Source organism: Lithobates pipiens, unplaced genomic scaffold (genome assembly GCF_037356315.1).
Source record: "Lithobates pipiens isolate NorthernLeopardFrog02 unplaced genomic scaffold, aLitPip1_a1.2 Scaffold_27, whole genome shotgun sequence".
Lineage (NCBI taxonomy): Eukaryota > Metazoa > Chordata > Amphibia > Anura > Ranidae > Lithobates > Lithobates pipiens.
The window spans coordinates 29,876,018-29,888,545 of NW_027507788.1; the positions used below are offsets into that span (position 1 = coordinate 29,876,018).

Sequence of the window (12,528 nt, forward strand, 5' to 3'; positions counted from 1 at the left end):
TCTTGGGTATGGGAATCAGGAAGTGGAGCCTTTCGGCTTCATTTCCCGGTTCCCTACTGCGCATGCGCGAGTCGCGCTGCGCAATAAGGATGGACCCGCTGCCTCTGGGATCTGTGTGTTTCCCAGCAGGCAGCGGGGGACTTTCGGAAAGGGGCGTAATCTAATCTTCCGCAGAGAGCTATCCCGGAAGTGGGTGCAGATACCTGTACTGTACAGGTACCTGCACTCCCCTCCCCCCCTGAAAGGTGCCAATTGTGGCGCCGGAGGGGGGGAGGATTCCAATAAGCGGAAGGTCCACTTTAGGGTGGACCTCCGCTTTAACAAAGACAGAAAGGAAATAAACAAAGAAAGAGAGAGAGAAAGGGGGAGGGGGGGGGGAAGAAAGACAAGAAAGAAAGAAAAGGTCAGGAAAGAGACGGAAAAAAAGAGGAAGAAAGAAAAAAATAAACAAAAGGTTAACAAAGAGACAGAAAGGAAATAAAGAGAGAGAAAGTGAAAAAGAAAGAAAGAAAAGGAGAAAGAAAGACAGAAAAGGAAAGAAACAACACATATAAAAAGAATAGGAAGAGAGATGAGAAAACAAGACAGAGAAAGAAAAGGAGAGAAAATGAGAAAAAGAAAGAAAGAAAAGGAGAGAAAGAAACAAATATAAAAAGATAAGGAAGAGAGAGAGAAAGATGGATGAGAAAACAAGAAAGGCAGAGAAAGAAAAGGAGAGAGAGCGAAAAGAAACGAAAAGAGAAGAAAAAAAAGAAAGACACAAAGGAAATAAACAAAGAGAGAAAAAGAAAACAAGAAAGAATAAAGAAAGAAAAGGATAGAACGAAAGAAAGAAAAATTAAGAGAGAAAGAGAAAATGAGAATGAAAGAAAGAGAACTGAGGGGGAGGGGGAGTGGGGGAGGGGAGTGTCCCAGGGAAAGGGGCGGGGCCAGGACTCAGCCAGTATCTGTGAATCATTGACTCTGTCACATTGAGGTTTGAACTTCTCTCACACTGAGCTGGGATCTGTGAACTCTTCTATTGTTACTGTGTAACTGGGATCGTGCAATCTGCGCCCTGGACTGTGCTGGAAGGGTATCAGAGGGACTTTGTCCTTGGAGCTGACACTCAGGAGCAGGCTTCATACAAGGTAAGACTACCAACAATCAGACCCAGAGGGGCCCCCTCCGTGGCTGCTCTCGTGCTGGGATCAGACAACACAGATCCAGTCCCTGGAACCATCAGTTCACACTACTGGCAACTTGTTGCCTAACTCCGCCTTGGTTGTGTGGAACTACAAATCCCAGCCTAGGCTGAACTTTCCAGGACCACAGGAGAGATAGTTCAGGTCCAGTTCACACCTGGGCGATTTTAAAGCATTTTTCCCAAACCTCTTCAACATCAAGCCTCCCATTGTATTCAGTGGTGATCGTTCACACTTTTGTGTCGCTTTTTTGTTTCCATGTATTTATTTTGTTTGTTTTTGTGTGTTTTTAGTTCCTATAGACTTCAATTGGACTGCCTTAAAATGTGTGTTTTTGCACAATTTTTTTTTTTGCCTCTCCTCCTAATAATTCATTGCTGGCTCCAGCAAAAAAAATACTCGAGCCACCTGAAAAATGCTCCAAAAAATGCTTTAAGACATAAAATATTGCAACAATCCCCATTTTATTCCTAGGGTGTCTGCTAAAAATAAATGTGTGTGTGTGTGTGTGTGTGTGTGTGTGTGTGTGTGTGTGTGTGTGTGTATGTATGTATGTATGTATGTATGTATGTATGTGTATATATATATATATATATATATATATATATATATATATATATATATATATATAATATATATATATATATATGTATGTATATATATATATATGTGTGTGTATTTGGGGTTCCAAGTAATTTTCTAGAAAAAAATACAGATTTTTAACTTTTTGTAAGGAACAAGTGTCAGAAAAAGGTTTAGACTTAAAGGGTTCGTGCGCAGGGCCGTACAGCGTGCAGATCCTGCGTAATGACAATCCTGGGGGGACCCACTGGGGCCCTTTGAGAAGCATTAGAAGGGACGGCTGTATGCCAAGGGATACCAAATCACCGGCATGTGCACTGATGTACGATTGCACGCACGAGATCTGCTTGTAGTGCAAACGTCAGTGCGTATATGGGGGTGCTCATGTAACTTCTGGTGCACAATCGCATACAGCTGCCTCTTCTAATGCGTCTCAGCGGACGCTTGTTTGCAAGGGGTCACAGGAAAGTCATGATGCAGACTCTGCACGCTATACGCCCTGCGCATCAATTCCAAGATGCCCAAGTGTGAACCTTGTTCTAAGGAAAAATGTACCAGGAAGTTCAGGATTTGTTTGTAAATAATGCTATTCGTGTTTCTCAACTCCAGTCCTCGAGGCGCCCCAACAGGTCATGTTTTCAGGATTTCCCTCAGATGGAACGGCTGTGGTAATTACTAAGGCAGTAAACAGAAACTGATCAAATGACCTGTGCAAAATAATGGAAAGCCTGAAAACATGACCTGTTGAGGTGCCTTGAGGACTGGAGTTGAGAAACAATGGATGGGAAACGGCTGAGCTGAAAAGAAGTTTATAAACATTGAGGGGAGATTTACTAATACTGGAGAGTGCAAAATCTGGTGTAGCTGTGCATGGTAGCCAATCGGCTTCTAACTTCAGCTTGTTCAAATAAGCATGGACCAACAAAAAAAATAATCTGGAAGCCGATTGGCTTCTATGCAGAGTTGCACCAGATTTTGCACTCTCCTGTTTTCGTAAATCTCCCCCAATGTGACCAAAAACAATGTGCGGGTGAGAAGTGTTTACATGGTTCCTTATGATTTATTATTATTATTATTTTCTTTCTTATTTGATTTGTTTTTTTATTTATTTTATGTTTTGTTGTTATCCATATTTTTAAAAATGTTTAATAAATATTTGTATAAATTGTTATTACTATAACTATTTTTTATTTATTTGATATTGTTTTTTATTTTATGTGGTTATGTTATATATTTTTATATTAATATTATTGTCCATATTTTTTTATAATTTTCATGTTTTAATATATATTTGTATAAATTGTTGTTATTACTATAACTATTTAATATTGTTGTTTTATGAAGTTATTTATGATATTATTTCATAATAATCATTTTTATTTAACATTTTTATATATTATTGTCCATTTAAAAAAAAAATACTATTATTATTGTTGTTTATTTTTATATTAATAATCATATTCATTTTTAAAATAATATATTGAAAATTAAAATTTAAAAAATTGATGATCATATAAAACAATATATTAATAAAATAAATACAATGAAAATGTATAATTATACATTTTTATCTTATTGTTTTTATTAATATTTTATTATATATATTATTGTCCATATGTTTTTAATTTTATTTTCAATTGTAATTATATATTTATTTTTAAATAATATGAAAAATAATAAATTATAAAAATATTAATACCAAATCGCATGACAAATCTTACAGGTATGAACAAGAAATTATTATTATCTTTATTATATAATATAGTTGATACATTGTAGCGATTAATGGTAGCACAGCGCTGATCTTGGCATTCCCTATGTGAGATCTGGGTTATATAGAGATAAGTGGAAGTGATTTTCCTGGACATATGAAGTGGTAGGACTTATTGAGCATGCTACCAAAATTGGTCACGATTGATCGATCGCAGTGGATTGATAAGATCACAGAGTGGGTCATTTTGGAGTCATTGATTGCTAATAAACGCACAGTGCTGGAAGTGTGAGATCAGATAATGCAGTGATGTGGCCAGGTGAATTTTGCTTCAGTGATCCCATCCTACTAATCACTAGAGATCACTACATCTATGCAACAATGTGTAGCAGCGATTAATCGCTATTGGTACTGCAACATTCCACAATTGATTGCTTCTACATTCCATTGTGACCAATATGTATAAATCACTGCGACTAGTAGCTGGGTGATCAGACATGAATTGCCTGTGTAGGCCCAGCCTAATAGTGACCATACACCATACAATATGTACAATCTCAATCCACCAAGTAGTGTTTGCCTGATCTGATACTTATTTCATGCATCGTTTAGGTTCATCCTCATTTTTTTTTTTTTTTGTGCTGGTAACGCTAAAGAACATCGTACAATCAGATTGTATAATGTGTTCAATGGAAATTGTCAGCAGATGTCATAAATGTGCTTTTAAAACAAATTGTCCAATCAGCTGTCAGATTGCTGTATGCCAGAAATATGATGGTAATTTCCATCAAACCCTCGCGTAGGGATTTGTTCAAGTGAAGCTGTCACATGTGACGTGTTTTAGAACATACCAAAATGGTATGCACATTGTAATTACTAAAGACATTGTCATTTCCGAGTAGTCAGCGGTGGAAAAATCTTGGCATTGCCGAGTAGTCAGTGGTGGAAAAATCTTGGCATTGCCGAGTAGTCAGCGGTGGAAAAATGTTGGCATTGCCGAGAAGTAAGCGGTGGAAAAATGTTGGCATTGGCGAGTAGTCAGCGGTGGAAAAATGTTGGCATTGGCGAGTAGTCAGCGGTGGAAAAATGTTGGCATTGCCGAGAAGTAAGCGGTGGAAAAATGTTGGCATTGGCGAGAAGTCAGCGGTGGAAAAATGTTGGCATTGGCGAGAAGTCAGCGGTGGAAAAATGTTGGCATTGGCGAGAAGTCAGCGGTGGAAAAATGTTGGCATTGGCGAGAAGTCAGCGGTGGAAAAATGTTGGCATTGGCGAGTAGTCAGCGGTGGAAAAATCTGCAGTTTTAATATACGGCCCTTATTTCTCTGCAGCACAAAGCTGAATAGACCTGGGATTGCCCCCCCCCCCCCTCCCCATACACTGCTCTGGGCATGGGTGATTGCTCACAATGGCTCTGTTTTGTTATTTAGTATTTTGTTGTTCTTAAAGAGGATCTCCCTGAATTCCTGACATATAATAATGTACAGCAGTAGTATTTTCAAAAAAGTTCCACTTTTTATCATTACAAACCGTTCTTGAGCCCCAGTTGGTGACTTTGCCCAGGCTGAGATGAAAGTCATCAGCCTGCTGCAGGCAGGAGAAATAATGTACAGTCTGATCACTGGGGGAGAGGAGACTGAGGAAATTCTTCTTCTTGCCTGCAGCAGACTGTTGACATCACCTCAGCCCAGGCAAAGTCTATTTTACACAGTTATAATGTTCAGTCTGATCAATGGGAGCGAAGAGACTGAGGAAATACTAACTGTATAAAATAGACTTTGCCTAGACTAAGATGATGTTGGCAATCTGCTGCAGTTGAGAGGAAGCATTTCCTCAGTCTCCTCTCCCCCAGTGATCACACAGTACATTGTACCTTTTGTAAACTAGACTTTGCCCAGGCTGAGATGAATGTCATCAGCCTTCTGCAGGCAGGAGAAAGCAATTCTTCAGTCTTTTGCCTCCATTGATCAGACTGTAACTTTGTATAAGAGACTTTACCTAGACCAAACGTGCATGCGTTCGGGAACAACAGCAGTGTATTTTTGTTGTTCAATCGTTGGCTCGTGTCCGTCTCTTCGTGACCTCATAGACCATATCACGCCAGGCTTTGCTGTCCTCCTCTTCCTCCCAGAGCTTCACTTCATGTTCATTGTTTCGATGATGCTATCGATCCATCTTGTTTTCTGCCGTCCTCTTATGCTTTTTCCTTCCATGTTTCCCAGCATCGGGGTCTTCTCCAATGTGTCCTCTCTTTGCATTAGGTGGTCAAAGTATTCGAGTTTCAGGTTCAGGATCTGTCCTTCCAGTGAATATTCAGGGTTGATTTCCTTCAAGATGGACTGGTTGGATCTTCTTGCCATCCAAGGGACTTTCAAGGGTCTTCTCCAACACCAGAGTTCAAAACAATCAATTCTTCGGCGTTCAGCCTTCCTTATGGTCAGACTTTCACATCCATAGGTTACTACTGGGAATACCATAGCTTTGACTATACGGCACTTTGTCGGTAGGGTGATGTCTCTGCTTTTTATAACGTTATCTAGGTTTGCCATTGCTTTCCTCTCAAGAAGCAAGCGTCTCTTCATTTCGTGGCTACAGTCACCATCTGCCGTGGTCTTGGAGCCCAGGAAGATAAGATCTGTCATGGTTTCCATTTCTTCTCCTTCTATTTGCCAAGGAATGATGAATACCTCCCCAACTTTTTGAGATGGGAATGAGGGACACCTATCAGCAAATGTATGCAGGCATAGGACACACCCCTTGCCACGCCCCCTAAAGGAGAATTGTACAAAATAAGATTGGTTAAACCCACAAGTGTGTTTTTTTTTTTTTTTTTTTTTTTTTTTTTTTTTTTTTTTTTTACCACTACTATTCCTTTTATATTGTTTTTGGGAATTTACAAATGCAGCGATTTAAGAAATTGGATGAAAGGTTTAGCACTGGGAAACACTTTTTGAAAGATAAAAAGTGCAATTTATATACAACCTATAGAGTTCAGACCGGAATGAGGGACATTGCTCCAAATCAGGGACAGTCCCTCGAAATCGGGGACAGTTGGGAGCTATGGTGATGCGACCGGTTGCCATGATCTCAGTTTTCTTTGACATCTGAACTGCTTGCCATCTTTCAATAGCTTGAATACAGTACTCGCTGTAGAACTCTTTCCAATGTCTGTATGTGTGCCGGGCCCATAACCTGTTGTGCAGAGTATTGAAATAATGCGCTGGAAGCTTCTTGGATGCAGAGAATACTTTTACTTTCTTGGAGAAATTGCTGAACATATCTTACATGTCTTTTTATCAAGGAACAGGAACAAGGAGGATACAACTACATACACTGAGAGAGATAACACTTTCTCTGAATACAATTACCATAGATAAACACTACAGTGCCACCTCCTGGATACATGGGTATAATGTATATAACAGGGATATGCAATTAATGGACCTCCAAGTCCCGTCATGCTTGTGGCGATCAGTCTTGTTATGCCTCATGGTAGTTCTGCAACAGCTGGAGGTCCGCTAATTGCATATCCTGGGTATATAACATTCAACATTCTTAACGTTCAATTTCAGGCCAGCTTTTGCGCTCTCTTTCACCATCATTAAGAGACTCTTTGGTTCTTCACTTTCTGCCACCAGTGTGGTATCATCCGCGTATCTCAGGTTGTTTCTCCCGGCGATCTGAATTCTGGCTTGTGATTCGTCGATCCTGGCATTTCACATGATGTACTCTGCATATAAGTTAAATAAGTAGGGTGACGATATACATCTTTGCCGCACATATGGAGCAGAGTATATGAGCCCCCAAAATAAAAAAAAGATCCAACCTTAACCCCTTTTGCGTATGCAAATTTGTGTATATGGGTTGAAGGGGTTAAACCGGGGTGATGCCGCCTAGGCTGAGACCCGAACAAAGCCTGATTCGGCTCTGATCGGGTCTCCGATGTAAAATTCCGGAAGCGATGTCGCAATGTCACTTACGGTTTACTCGGCTGGCAGTGGCGCCGATTTAAAAAAAACAAAAAACAGTATTCAGACTCGCCGATTTTGGTGATCTGAATACTTTGAAGTGAAAAGGAGGGGTTTGGGGTCTTTTAGACGCCCGATCTCCCCATAAAGAGTAACTGTCACCACCTATAACTGTCACATGGGATGTTTACATTCCTTGTGATAGCAAAGGTGATCAGATTTTTATTTTTTATTTTTTAAGGGACAATGTAAAAAAATAAGAAACAAACATTATTTTTAATAAAAAAATAAAATTTATATATATATATTTTTTTTTTTTTGTATTTTCTAACAAAAAAATGCAGATTTTAACTTGTAAGCAACAAATGTCAGAAATAGGCATGAAAGGGATAAGTCCATTTAACATTCACTTCAACTTCACTAAAATGGAACGTAAACGCATTTGATCCCTGCAGATGTGTCCGATGGGTCGCTGTTCTGCATAGCATGATGTTAATTGGGGGGGCTCAGCCTACAAAGACATCACATTTAATTAACGTCACATAATCAGCATTGTGAGCCACCATTGTCCCAGATGCTGCATTTCAAGGCGACTTTGAACTAATAAGTGGAAAAGTGAATGGGGGGGGGGGGGCGACATGTAGGGTTGGGGGGGGGGGGGGGGGGGTGGTGGACGGCTGTGTGGGCATTAATCAGTCAGCTTGCTGTAAAGCGTTGGATGGAGCAGGAAATGGATCCCAGAACAGGCCGGGTCTGTGTCGAGTAAAGTTGGTAATTGGGGGGTCTGTGTTTGTATGACTGCTCCGTATATTCCAATAAATGTCGTTTATCTTTGATTCCGAGGCTGAGCAGGTCTGGCACTGATTAGGGGACTTACTGGGTTTCACTCGATGAGTTGGGAAAGGAAATGAGTATCGGTTACCTTAACTGATTTCCTCCTGTTAGTAGGGGGGGGGATGGGGGGGAGGGAAAAGGTATACATGCACTTTAAAATCAGATTGTCCAATCTGTATGCAATATGCAATAAAATGGCCATACATGTTCTAATCTGATTAGCTAATCTCTGTAAAATGAATTAAGGTGCCCATACATGTATCAAATTGCGATCGATGTAGGTGTGAGTGATTGTAAATGGGCAATTCATAAATGTACCCAGGTTCAAGATAAAGGCTGCCGTGTGGAGGGGGAGAAGTGGCAGCTGTCCTGGATGCAGTACTGTCATGTGGAAGGGCAGCTCGGTTGGGTGCAGCACTGTCATGTGGGAGGGAAGGGGGACAGCTGCCCTGGATGCAGTACTATCATGTGGGGGCAGTGGAGGGGCAGGTCGGGTGGGTGCAGCACTGTCATGTTTGAGAGGGAAGGAAAGAGGGGCTGCTGCCCTGGATGCAGCACTGTCATGTGGAGGGGGAAGGGGGGCAGCTGAGTTGAGTGCAGCACTGTTATGTGGGAGGGGGGAGGAAAGGGGGGCAGCTGCCCTGGATACAGCACTGTCGTCTAAGGGGGGGGGGGGAGCAGCTCAGTTGGATGCAACACTGTCATTGGAGGAGGAGGAGCCCTGGATGCAGCGCTGTCATTTGGGGGGAGGAAGAGCAGCCACCCTGGCTGCAACACTGTCATGTTGGAGGTAGGGGGCACCACACGACAAGCCACGCTCCCCACACAGCATGCATGCTTCAGATCAGTTGCTGCCAACCAGCGGGTTGTGGCTTCATATCTGCTCCAAAAGCAACTGCTGCCCCGGTGCCACCCCATGCTCCTACACACCCACTCTACTCTACCTGATGCAAAAAGCACACCACACATGCGCAACCACGTTCCAGTTAAATTGGCTATGGATGCCCAGTGCACATTCCATGCCAATCATGAGCAGCCAGAGCATGGGGGTGATGAATGGGTGTAGGGCAGTACGCTCATAATGCATTAGCAGCATTGGAGGGGGGCAGAGACTGCAGACTTGCCTTGGTGAACCCATCTTGGTTCTGTGCATCGCTTTATATAAATACTATGTAAATTCACACCCCCTCAACACACGTTGATCCCCATTAGAATGGGATTTGGATTGGCATCCAATACAATACATTGCAACGCACGTTGAAAATAAGCGATGTCACATTGGTCAACGTTGACAGGCGTATTGAAGTGCTTCCATTGGTTTAATCAGAAAATGCATCACGTGGTGAGGTGTGATTCTCATGAGGGGGGGGGATTTTCAGCTGGCATCACATGCCGTCCCCCCAGGGCACCACCATATGGTACCTCCAGGTCTGCCTGGGCTAACACCTCCACAATGAGCAGCTGCCCCATAGCTGTGTACCTAAAACACAGACGGTGTAACCCAAGTACCTGCGTCCAGATCCAGTTACTGTTTATCTCCACTTAGTCAATGCAGACAATTGAACAGACTGGCTTTCCCATGGCGGGGACGGAGCCGATTCATCATTCCCACTCCTAAGATGTCAGACTGGCCCGCCACTTTATACATACTGCAGCTGGCTCCTCTCCTGAACCAACATACAAGCTGGTAATCCATTAACCGCCTTCTGGAACAACAAAAATTTATATAAATTCACCCAAAGCAGCCAATCAGAACCGATATTTGTTGGAAACCTTTCCATTGTCATTGCACAGCTGATTGTTCTCTGTGCTTCTCTATGCAATGTTGGCATATCATGGCAGGTGGGAGGGGCCATTATATATAAAATATTAATATAGTGAGTACACATTTTTGTAAATATTATATTCTATCTTTTCATGTGACAACACTAAAGAAATGACACTTTGCTACAATGTAAAGTAGTGAGTGTACAGCTTGTATAACAGTGTAAATTTGCTGTCGCCTCTAAATAACTCAACACACAGCCATTAATGTCTAAACCGCTGGCAACAAAAGTGAGTACACCAATCCAAATTGGGCCCAATTAGCCATTTTCCCTCCCCGAGCAGATGTGTTAAATTTGATGTTATCGCTCTCACTCTCTCATACTGGTCACTGGAAGTTCAACATGGCACCTCCATGGTGAAGAAGAACTTTCTGAGGATCTGAAAAAACAATTGTTGCCCTACATAAAGATGGCCTAGGCCATAAGAAGATCCCCAAGACCCTAAAACTGAGTTGCAGCACGGTGGCCAAGGCCATACAGCGGTATAACAGGACAGGTTCCACTCAGAACAGGCATCACCATGGTTGGCCAAAGAAGTTGAGTGCACGTACTCTGCGTCATATCCAGAGATTGTCTTTGGGAAATGGACGTATGAGTGCTGCCAGCATTGCTGCAGAGGTTGAAGGGGTGGGGGGGGGGGGGGTCAGCCTGTCAGTGCTCAGACCATACGCCGCACACTGCATCAAATCGGTCTGCATGGCTGTCGTCCCAGAAGGAAGCCTCTTCTAAAATAATGCACAAAAAAGCTTGCAAATAATTTGCTGAAGACAAGCAGACTTAAGACATGGATTACTGGAACCATGTCCTGTGGTCTGATGAGACCAAGATAAACTTATTTGGTTCAGATGGTGTCAAGCATGTGTGGCGGCAACCAGGTGAAGAGTACAAAGACAAGTGTGTCTTGCTTACAGTCAAGCATGGTGGTGGGAGTGTCATGGTCTGGGGCTGCAGGAGTGCTGCCGGCACTGGGGAGCTACAGTTCATTGAGGGAACCATGAATGCCAACATGTACTGTGACATACTGAAGCAGAACATGTTCCCCTCCCTTCAGAGACTGGGCCACAGGGCAGTATTCCAACAGAACGACCCCAAACACACCTCCAAGATGATCACTGCCTTGCTAAAGAAGCTGAGGGTAAAAGTGAAGTATGGTAAAAGCCAAGCATGTCTCCAGACCTAAACCCTATTGAGCATCTGTGGGGCATCCTGAAACGGAAGGTGGAGGAGCGCAAGGTCTCTAACATCCACCAGCTCTGTGATGTCATCATGGAGGAGGGGAAGAGGACTCCAGGGGCAATCTGTGAATCTCTGGTGAACTCCATGCCCAAGAGGGTTAAGGCAGTGCTGGAAAATAATGGTGGCCACACAAAATATTGACATTTTGGGCCCAATATGGACATTTTCACTTAGGGGTGTACTCACTTTTGTTTACAGCGGTTTAGACATTAATGGCTGTGTGTTGAGTTATTTTGAGTGGACAGCAAATTGACACTGTTATACAAGCTGTACACTCACTACTTTACATTGTAGAAAAGTGTCATTTCTTTAGTGTTGTCACATGAAAAGATATAATAAAATATTTACAAAAATGTGAGGGGTGTACTCACTTTTGTGAGATAGAAAGTGTGTGTGTAAAATATATAATCATTTCTATTTTTAAACCCGCTATGAGTGCTGTCACAGTCCCCCGTAATTATCCCCACAGTCATTAGGCACTTTTTGTTATCCTTGGCTGTTTTTCCCGGTTTGCTGCCTGTGTGCCCCCCAATAAATCACAAGGGGAGCTCTTTTCAGTCCACATGAATGGAGAGCTGTGAAATTGTGTAAAAAGCCACAGAGGCTGGACTGCTGAGCTCCTACCGGGGACATAAAAACTTCCCATAAAAAGTGTTTTCTCTCCTCCGAACCGCTCTGCATTTTTTTTTTTTTCCCTACTTTTTTATGTCACACCATCTGGCAGGTTGAGCTGATGCAAACAATACAGAGCAAAGACAGATTGATGGGGATTAAACACTGGCTCCACTAGTAAACTCTCTAGCTGTACAAGGTGCTTCCTTCAGTCTTGGACAAGCTAATTTAGCAGCACTATTGGTCTGAAATTCCTCCAGCCATTGTGGACCTACAAGTCCCGGCGGGACCACTGCAACTTATGTCACAGTGGAGGCCACTTACCTGTCCATGCTACTCCTTGGTACAAAGAATAGCAGGGCCTTTATGTGGGCTGTGAGGTTAGGGGCTTCTCATCATGCAACACTATGATTGACTGCACGGCGATGACGAACCGGTAGTTGACCATGAGCTGCCAGTGACCGCTTGACCATATTCTTTTTTGGGCACCAATTGAGTGTGTCACCAAAACAAAACTGCCATCAGGCTGGTAGAAGCTTACGATCATATGCGCTATGATTGACTGCACAGTGATGAAG

General features: G+C 42.5%; 1 protein-coding gene and 1 long non-coding RNA gene across 3 annotated transcripts in view; one reads left to right on the plus strand and one right to left on the minus strand.

Moving 5' to 3' along the window:
- Positions 1 to 956: 956 nt before the first annotated feature.
- The window catches only part of PHLDB3 (pleckstrin homology like domain family B member 3), a 98,056-nt gene continuing 86,484 nt past the window's right edge, over positions 957 to 12,528 (plus strand). The window contains exon 1 of one of the 2 annotated variants that reach the window (XM_077456708.1): positions 957 to 1,130. The gene's annotated coding sequence lies outside the window, so the exon portion shown is untranslated. The remainder of the gene's footprint in view (positions 1,131 to 12,528) is intronic. The other variant, XM_077456706.1, reaches the window with a different exon arrangement.
- On the minus strand, positions 6,703 to 10,016 carry LOC143933128 (uncharacterized). The gene is made up of 2 exons (XR_013263018.1): positions 9,786 to 10,016; positions 6,703 to 7,204 (listed from the first exon to the last, which is right to left on the minus strand). It is a non-coding gene; the product is annotated as an uncharacterized LOC143933128 (long non-coding RNA).